At 43.1% G+C, this 6,366-nt stretch overlaps 1 protein-coding gene across 1 annotated transcript in view; it reads right to left on the bottom strand.

The window, feature by feature from the left end:
- LOC122816467 (NADH-cytochrome b5 reductase 3-like) overlaps window positions 1–6,366 on the bottom strand; it is a gene marked incomplete in the record, with an annotated part of 769,684 nt that overhangs the window by 438,421 nt on the left and 324,897 nt on the right.

Genomic DNA, 6,366 nt, shown 5'->3' with positions numbered 1-6,366 from the left:
ATATATATATATATATATATATATATATATATATATATACACACACACAAACACCTGCATTTTATATATATATATATATATATATATATATATATATATATATACACATATACACACACATACACACAAACACCTGCATTTTATATATATATATATATATATATATATATATATATATATATATACATACACACACACACAAAGTACAGTTGTGTACACGTACCATAAATGTAGATGTTCAAGTGTATTCACTGCTGCGGTCATTACATTTGGGTTATCTGCTTGCAGGTGACCCTCAGTCGGCCTGATTAACAAAGTCTTGGGTCCTGCGTCGGTTTCTGTCCCTTCTTCCATGACGTCAGGTCGTCAGGGGGTTTAAAACATGCAGCCATCGCCATTACATCAGTTTTTCTTGCCCCAGATGTCCGGTGCCCCCCTAATGGGAAGCAATTAAATATAAAAGTACAATGATATACTCCAACAAAAAAGCAAATACACCAAAAAAGGTTTTTCAGCATAGTAAAGGAAAGTAGAGGTATAGCCAAAATAAGTTGGGGGGCTGGAAGGAGGGCAACCAGGACTGCAACAGTGAATACACTCTATCATCTACATTTATGGTAAGAGTACACAACTGTACTATGTTCATGTTTTCACTGTTGCAGTCATTACATTTGGGTAGATTCCCAAAGCTATGGTTGGGAGGAGGAATTTAGACAGCATTAGGGCCAGCTATAAGGCCCCCTATAAGACTGCAGTAGCAAAGCCAGCTACAGATTTAGAGAAAACTGGCAAATGATAATGTTTGATGAAAGCATGTACAGAACTCCAGGTAGCAGCTTCTAGGATGTCCCTGGTAGGGACGCCTCTGAGAAAGGCTGCAGTGGTAGATGCAGCCCTGGTGGAGTGGGGTCTGATCCCCTGGGGGATACGTTTTCCATGGTGGTTATAGCAGAAATGAATGCAATGGCTTATCCATTTAGAAATGGTTTGCTTTGAAATACCCTTCCCTTCTGCCCCTGCAGCAAATGCCACCAGCAGTTCAGATTTCTTTTGAGGTTTAGTCCTGTCCAAGTAGAATCTAAGTTGTCTGTGCATATCTAAGGAATGCAGTATCCGTTCCCCTTTATTCTGTGGATTGGAAAAGAAGGCTGGCAAATGAATGGACTGATTAAGAGCCACACTGGATACCACCTTGGGCATGAAGGATGGATTGGTTCTGAGGGACACCCTGTCCGCATGAAAGATGATGAAAGGCTCCACTGCCATAAGGGCCTGTAATTCAGATATCCTTCTAGCTGAAGTGACTGCTAAAAGGAAAGCTGTTTTCCAAGAAAGAAATTTTAAGTCTGCAATAGCAGCTGGCTCAAAAGGAGGTAGAGTGAGTTACTCCAAGACAAAGTAAGGTCCCAGGCTGGGGTTGGAGCTCTCCTGGGTGGTCTCAAATTGTTGGCCCCCCTGAGGAACTGCTTGAGCAGTGGATGAGAGAAGACAGGAGGTTCTGCGTTATAATGAGTTGAAACGGCCGAGGAGTGGATTTTAAAGGAGGAAAAAGACAGGCTCTTGTAAAGCATCTAATTTAAGTATTATCAAATCTGAGGTAAATTGGGAGCTGCTGTGCTCATCCCTTGAGATTGGTTCCAGGCACAGAATCTTCTTCCAGGCACAGAATATTTTCCATTTTTCAGCATAAGATTTTCTAGCACTAGGCCTCCTTGCCTCTAAAATGATATCCATCACAGGTTTACTGAGGGATGGTAAAGGAGAGATTATGTAATTAGCCAGGCTGCAAAGTTCAGTGTTAGAAGCCGAGGGTGCAGAATCTGGTTCTCCTGCTGAGACAAGAGGGAAGGAGTCTGAGGCAGGTGCCATGGGGATAACCATGACACACTGCGCAGGAGGGGGTACTAGTTTTGGTGTGGCCAGTCTGGAGCAATCGAAATCATCCATGGTTTGTCCGGTTTGATTTTTAGTAGTACTTTGGAGAGCAGAGGGGGGAAGGTGTAGACTGATCATCCACTTTCCAGGCTTGTTTGTGGGGAGTCCTTGTGCAAAATTTGTCCAATTGGTAGTTCTGGGAAGAGGCAAACAGGTCTATATCTGGGCTCCCCCATTTGCTTGTCAACAGCCTTCGTTCCAATTTCAACTCGTGTGGGTCCATGAGGTTTCTCCTTAGTCCGTCTACCAGTGTATTTAAATTTTCCTGGTAGGAATTCAGCATGTAGGTGCACTTGGTAGCTCAAGGATGTGTTCCACAATGCCATGGCTAGTCTGCAAAGGGGGTAAGAATGTGTACCTCCCTGCTTGTTTATGTACCACATAACAGTGGTGTTGTCCGTCTTTACCATTAGCTCTCCTGGAAGAATGCGGTCCTTGAAGGCTGTCAGAGCATTCTGTACAGCTAACATTTCTTTTAGACTGATATGCAGGTGCATTTGACTTGGGTTCCATTTGCCCTGATAGCACTTCCCTGCCAGGTGAGCCCCCCATGCATAGTCTGATGAGTCTGTGGTCAGGGTTTGGGCAGCAGGGGGTGGTGTGAAAGGTAGTCCCTTGTTTTGGTGGCAGGCCTCTCTGCCCAACAAAGGAACTCTAGGCGTAGGCAAGGCATGACAGGAATCATTGTTTCTAGATCCTGAGAATGTTGACACCATAGGCTTTTTCGATACCACTGTAGTTTCCTCATGTGCAGTCTTGCATATAGAATTAGAATAATGCAGGAGGCCATGAATCCCAAGGCTTACAGTATTTGTCTTGCAGATAACAGGATTTCTGTGGCCACTTGTTTGAAGTAGGTTGTCAAATGAATTTGTTTCTCTGGCGTGAGGTAAGCCATCTGGGAAGTTGTATTAAAGCTTGCTCCCAGGAATATAATTTGCTGACAGGGTACCAGGTGTGATTTCTTTTCGTTTATGGTGTACCCTAGACAAGTTAGAACCCTTTGTACAAAGGCCAGATGATTCAAAAGTATGTCCTGGCTTTCTGCCTGAATTAGACAATCGTCCAGGTATGGGAATATTTCTTTGCCTGCAAAATGCAATAACTGTTGCTAGGCACTTTGTGAATACCCTGGGCGCAGTAGATAAGCCAAAGGGCAGTGCAGAGAACTTATAGTGCGTGTAGCCTGCTTTAAAGTGTAGGTATCTTCTGCAAGATTCCCTGATTGGGATGTGCAGGTATGCTTCTTTTAATCTAGAGTTGCCAACCAGGCATCTTTGTCTAGCATAAGAAGTAATTGGTGAAGAGTCAGCATTTTGAATTTTGGAATCTCCAAAAAAAGTGTTTAGAGTAGACAGGTCCAGGATAGAACGACACAAATTGTCTTTTCTGGGTACCAGGAAAAGTCTCAAGTAGAAACCTTGTCCCTTTTCCTCTTCTGGTACCAGTTGAATAGCCCTCATACTTGAGAGAAAGTACTTATTTTTGGGCTTCTGACCACTGATTTGGAGGTAGGTCCGGCCACCCGCTTGGTGTTGGCAACATGTGGAAGTGAAATCTGTATCCCTGGGACACTATATTTAAAGCCCATTTGTCCTGGGTAATGAGTTCCCCATTCTTTGCATGAAGAGCAATCTTTCCCCCCAAAGGGGCAGTCAGTTGAAGTGCTTGGAAATTATAAAAGGAAGTCATTGAGACACTTTACCATAGGGGGAGTCTTATTATTCCCAGATTTGGAAGTGGAGGCCCCCCACTGTTTAGTTCTGTGTGTCCCCTGGGACTGAAACCTGGGGTTTTGCTGTGTCTGGGTTTGGCTTGAGAAGACCTGGAAGGGGCTGGAAAGGACCAATTCTTTGAGGGTCAGTGCCTACTAAATCTAGGAGGCTGAACTTGTAAAAATCTTTAACAGTTTGCATAGATTTAGCTTTATCTTCCATCTTTTTAAGAATTTCCCCAGCCTTGTTGCCTAACAGGCAGTCCTGATTTAAAAGAGCATCCAACAATTTAGCTTTAACATGATCAGGCAAAGATTGCTCCTTAAGCCAAGCATAACTTCTGAGCACAGACCCAGTAACAGCAGCCCTGCAAGAGGCCTCTAATGAATCAAAACCACATTGCAAAGTATGTTTTCCAACTTGTTCAGCAGAATGCATTAAATCCTGTTATTCTTTATTTTCCACACAGTCAGGAATCAACATCATTTTCTGTTTAAGCAGTCCAATAACATGTTGCTGATACTTTAACATATGAAACTGGCAGTTTAAAGCCCTAATGGCCAAGGTTGCAGAAGTGCAAACCTTCTTACCCCATCTATGCAGCGCACTGGAGTCTCTATCAGAAGGGGTAGGATTTTTAGCAGTAGAAGCCTTAATGCCCTTGGGCCCCTGTGAAAGTGTCTCTGGATCCGCAATCAGATTTTTAAAAAGGAACTTGGGGGACTCAGGGACCCTGAAGTATCTGTCAGGTTTTCTGGGAGCAGGAGGCAGGGAATCAGGGGCCAAACTAGAGTCCGAAAAAGCATCAACAATGACTAGGACAGGAGGAATAGCTAAAGGCCTATGCTGAGGTAGGAAAAGGAAATCCCCAAGCCTCTTTTTTGAATCAGAAAAATCCTGGCTTTCCCAGTGGAAATGCTCCCTTAGAGTATGTAAGGTATCCGCAAAACCGATTTATTACAGGAACTCCATATCGAACTCACCACTGCCTTAACCTTAAGAAAATTGGCTGGTTAGAATTGCCCAACCTTCTCAAACTTAACCAACTCACTGAAGCTTTTAAAATAATAAACCACCCAGATAGAACTCCATCACTGAGTAGTATACTGATCCCCTATACCAACCTTAACTGCCTTCGATCGTCAAACAGTGTTCAAATACTCACCATTAAAGCAAAGAATATGATGATGCTCTTTATGCTAATTCCATTGGAAAGCCTTGGAATTCCCTTCCAAACCACATAAGAAATATGACTTCACTTAATCAATTCAAAAATAATCTCAAAGAATATCTTAAGTCACTGGCTGTGTCCCTGTACTGAACCAGACTAACCTAGTGACTCCCTCTCAATCCTCCACCCCTTCTCAGACTTCAATTCCTTTAATTCTGGTCCCTCTATGCTATCATCTCAACCTTATAATTGAATATTTAAATGTTTTTATAATCAAAATGTATAGCCTGCTGCAATTGTTTTTTTCTCATCCTATGTTAATCCTACCTCTTATGCGTGTAAATGTATAATTGTCATGTCATTATGTTGGAGCTTTTCTCCCCGGGCCTCTACTGAAAAAGGACATGTATCCAGCTAGACTAGCCAGGTCAACAAATGTAAAATAAAAAAATAAATGAAAGAAAAATCCTGAGGAGGGGAAGCAGAGGGAATGCAGTCCTCTGCATCAGAATCTTCATAAGTAGGTAAGAGCAAATCCAGATTAGAAGAATCAGAAAAAACAGAATCCTGATCTGAAGATTCACAATCAACTTCAGTCCTAGGCCTCTTGGGGGGAGGGGGGGGTGTTGGCTACCCCTGATTAGAGTTATTAGATCTTCAGCCATTCTTATAATTTTTTTTTTAGGCATAGAGGCTTGAGCATGTGGCCTGAGCGCCATTTTTTTAGGCATGGATCGAGATTTATGCCTATGTAAAGAAGGTGTCTGTTTAATATGAAAGTCTGTAGGCCTGAATACACCCTCAGAAGCCGGTGCCTGCACAGCGGCTCCGGAACATCCAAGAAAGAGACATCCGTGGGTTCCATACTTGAAGCATCTAACGGCATACCGGACTCCGAATGGGTCTCAGTAGAGGCCTGCGAATCAGAAGTAGCGGGTATCAGGGGCTGCAAAAGTGCCTCACTGAGTACCGCCGAACTGGCGACTGGCTTAGGAAAAATGTTGTCGGCAGTTTGGAATTTGGCGACCTGTCTCGGTCTTTATCTTTGCATTTTTCTGGAATCCCAGTAGTCAGATGGCTAACTGAGGGCATTTCTGGATAATTAAACAGATAACCGAAATATTTACAGGCGAAAATATACAGACGACGGATAGTGCGCGAATTAAATAAAGCACAAAACCAACAGCAAGGTACGTCATGGTCAGGGCCTAGGCAAGGAATACAGTACGAATGAAAATCTTTATAAGGTATTTGCTTTCCACAAGTAATGTAATTATTACCTTTTACTGACATCGGTAAGGAGCAAGAAAATGTTTCCCCAATGGGGTACTTAGCTTTAGTTGAAGACTTTGGTTCTGAAACTCGAAAACGAAAATTTCAGGCACGAAAAGCTTCGGGCACCGCACGGCACGAAAGACTGGTGTAATGGCATCGGCTGCATGTTTTATACCCTGACAACCTGACGTCATGGAAGATGGGACAGCAACCTACGCAGGACCCAAGACTTTGTTAATCAGGCCGACTGAGGGCTACCTGCAAGCAGAT

The sequence above is a fragment of the Protopterus annectens genome, chromosome 12.part0, assembly GCF_019279795.1.
Source record: "Protopterus annectens isolate FY-2018-M chromosome 12.part0, PAN1.0, whole genome shotgun sequence".
In the NCBI taxonomy this organism is placed as follows: Eukaryota; Metazoa; Chordata; order Ceratodontiformes; family Protopteridae; genus Protopterus; species Protopterus annectens.
This window is presented reverse-complemented; position numbering and strand designations above follow the sequence as displayed.